Genomic DNA, 4,057 nt, shown 5'->3' on the forward strand with positions numbered 1-4,057 from the left:
GAATCCATAAACAGTTTGTTTCCAAAGGAAACTTTTGTGTGTATTTTCCGTTCCAGAGCCTGTTCTAATTATGTACGTCAAAACCGACTGAAACATTACAATACAAAACCGCAAAGACCCGATCATGGGAGAAGGAAGACAAAGCACACTTTATAACCCGAAGCATGGCAAGCAGGCGAAATACAAGTGACTCACTGTTAGAAGGTTTGTGGTGATCTAGCAATGGTTTAGAATTCCAGAACTGTGGGCACTGTATCCTCAAGATTGTGGGTGCCTAGTCTCTGTGTAGTCTGACTGCTGCTAAGTTTACCATTCAACTAGTCAGTCCATACAGTGCGACACAACAACAACAAACTGACACAGTTGCAGACGTGTCGATTATATCTATTAGAGAAAATTATTCAGTGTGTGTGGGGATGTTAGAGAGAGTGATATTACATTTTCCCCGTAGAACGTGTATCGGCAACACAGCCCCAGGTTAGGCGTTCCAAGGTGCTTTTCCGGTTGGCTGGGAAACATGGAGGCTATCATGAGCATGTCTTGCTCATGGTCACTATATAAAATATTAGACCGAGTCACCGAAAGACGGTCGAAGTCAAGCTCGTGATGATTCCACATTTCTTAACTTGGCCACACACATTCGACGTGCAGGGTTCCGAGAAAGAAGGAATGTGTCGACGTCCAACGCTAGACATTGAAAACCAACACCGGTGCATGGTTCTCCGATGTGAATAAACCGGGTGGTAAGTTCAGTAAATATCTGAGTAGCCTGCGTGGGACCCGTCTCTGTAAAGTCTCACTAATAAAATCCAAGCATAACAAATTTTGTGTTCAAACGTGCTGTACATGTAACCGAATCGACTAAGGTAGGGGATTCGCTTGGTGAATTTGTCAGCTGCATTCCGCATGCTGAATTGTTCATCTAAATAACATGAGGAGCTTAGAGCACTGCACCCAAGTTGATGCCACAGATTAAAATCTACACACGTAGTTCAGGCAAGAAGAACGAATGAACGAACGAATGACTGTTTGTCTCTTGTGAAAAACTGTGTTGTGCATCTGGCTGCTCTCCGCCAGATCCTCATGAACACGACTATGATGACAACTGATGGTATTGTTTTTCGGGTCAACACAAACACAGCCGATGGGGTTAATCGGTCGCTAGGTGCCTCACCGACTTACCACCGCCCGCACGGTTGTTGCATGGTTCTGTTGTGGATGAGATGAATAAGACGGTGATTCGCACAGTCGCGGCGCATGTGTACTCGCCTACTGGGAATGGGCGACTAAATAAAAAGCTAACTGAATTTTGTTAAATCGGGTTTAGTCCAGCTTTCACTTTGCGTGCAACGGAAATAAACCCATGTGCATTGAAATGGCATTTTGGGCAAATGTGTTCCTGGATCCAGATTCGCACCAGGGCAAATCCCATTCGCGAATCCCATGGCGCACTAGCGTACTCCGTGAATTTGGTGGTTAATGCGAACCGAATTCGAGTGGATAGGAGAACTCACTGCAGTCACTGCCATCACCACATTTAGCTGACACTGTAATAGGAACGGAACACAAAAGCCATACGACGTAATTTTCAATCTGTCCCGGTCGTCGCTAAGAAGGTACATTTTATCAGAAAAGTACACTGTGATGAAATTACAGGAGATTACTACGCTTATGCTCACACCTCTTACCCGTAACTGCCAAAACTGCCACGAGCACCATCAACGCTGTCGCGTTTGCCACACGTGTCATGGTATCGAATTGCTTCATGACTAATTGGGTGTAATCAAACGTATTTATACATTGTCGGTTGGATGAAAGTCAGTGCACGACTACTGCATTGTTTATTGCGTTTCGATTTTTGATCACGTTCGCCAAAATTCAACTGATCTACGTCCGTCTCGCGTGTGATATCCTGGGAATGTTTCCCCGCACGTAAAAATTAAACCCGTGACCGCCCCAATGTTGTCAAGATTGATTTGATCACACGAGTATTGTGATCGCGAGCGTTGATTTCATTCTGCAATATTCCAATGTGTTGTCTGTGAAATATTTACGAGTTTCTACTAACCGTGTCGTGGTCTTAAAATGCAGCTGTTTTGACGAAGTTGGCGAAGTTGTTAGTTTCTACTGTACAAAGCATTCCCGGAATTTATCTTTGGTAGTTTTATTATTTTTAAGCTAACTATTGACCAGTTGGGTCATAATTAGTAGAAACCCAAATTTTCCTTGGATTTCGGTTTTCCAATGGGACTTTGTTTAAGCAAGTGAGCTCCCAATGAATTAGCATACGTTATGCCAACGCGATTATGAACTCACCCATCTGCTGAGTAGATTGTTACAGTGGAAGTCTTTTGTGACGTTAACGTGCCTATTCATGCGCTTCCTGGTGGTTTGAATGTGGCACGTATTTTTGCTCAGATAATTGCCTACCGAGGCATCATCAGCGTGTCGAGGTGTAGGTTGCATTCTAGCCATAGTGGTGCCGGCATTGTTTGGCTTGACGAAAATCTATTGTGGACCGCCATTAGACGGGTGGGCAGTCACTATGATTACTAAGTCATCAGCGTGACCAGCGTTTTGCGAGATCGGACCCACAAAATGAGAATAGGACGAAGCTCAACGCAGAATGCCCATCCGACATATCGGATTGCGCGTTCAAAAATGACAAGCTAGTTTGAAGAGCTGCTGGTCGGAAGGATGCTTGTCGCTGGCTACCCTGCTTCGTCCTGCTTTGTCGTGTGCTAAGAAGGGCAACTCACGACGGAATTTATAAGTAACCGATAGTGAAGCTTGTCCCTTCATGAGTGAGCATTATCCAGTCAGTAGTTGAGGCGATTCGGTAGCACACACCCAGTTTATTACAGTCTAATAAATGTGTATGCTAGAGCACAAAGCTGTGATTCGGTTGTTTCAAATTAGCCTCCAAGTCTCCGAAGCATGATTTTTGAAAATTCAACAAATCCAAACGGCTAAATATGGAGGGTTCAATTAGAAATACCTGGGATTTATTTTGTTGGACTCCGAATGTGGTAGGCGTATATTACCAAGAACACATGCCATTCGGCGATGCAAAAACGATGTTTGAGGAAGTTGCGGTTTCAAAAATGAGACCTCACCAAGCACCTAGTGTGATTTTGCAACGCTGAATATGGCGCCAGATGAATTAATTATTGAGAATATGATGCAATTTACAAATGGTTTCATCGCCCACTGTGAATTCATCGTGTTTATCAATAGTATTTTCCACAAAGTTGGAATGGATTTCTCGCTTCACACCTGGAGATTTAGATAGACCAGTATGACCAAATACGGTTGGTCGCAACACGTCACTGCAACAAACCGGGTACACAAAATTTAAATACAGTTAGCCCCATCACACCTCACTTTGCTGAAATTGTTCTCCAGTTGAAGAATCTGACAACAACGTATGCTTGAGTAAATACAATCTTGATTCGTATTTCCATTCTCCGGTTTACGATTATCGACTCGAAATGAGTGTGCTTCACCAAACCACCTTAAGCTTTCCTTGCTACGGTATCCGAGATATCGCAGTACATTTTCTAAACGGAATACTTTACTGCGTGGCGCGACACGTTTGTTTAAATCGGACGGTCATAAACGGAAATTCAGCTGGATTCAGTCGGTTTTTCTGTCAAAAGACAATTCATGCACAAACAGAGTACTTGCCAACTTATATCCAGTATGGACCCGAGCAGAACATAAATCTGAGGAAAAATCAATGACTGTACCTATCTGATGGGCACCAAGAACAGCGGAGCCGGTCATGGGCTGTGGATTCATTTTCAGAAAAACTTTGGTTAGTGTGTTACGTTCAAGTTTTAAGGCTGTTCTACTTGTCACTATTGCACCCCATTTTAAGAGATTGAGTCTCATGTTGACAAGTCTAACGTCATAGTTTGGAGTGAACAGCAATATCATCGTAATGATAAAGTATGTACAAGGCATCGGAAGGCAAAAAAAATTGATCGCTTTATCCCATGAAACGTGGGTGTAAGGTGTGAGGAGATAAAGTGGCAGTGATTTCAATGTGTTTCTT

This window comes from Opisthorchis viverrini (assembly GCF_000715545.1).
Source record: "Opisthorchis viverrini unplaced genomic scaffold opera_v5_32, whole genome shotgun sequence".
Lineage (NCBI taxonomy): Eukaryota > Metazoa > Platyhelminthes > Trematoda > Opisthorchiida > Opisthorchiidae > Opisthorchis > Opisthorchis viverrini.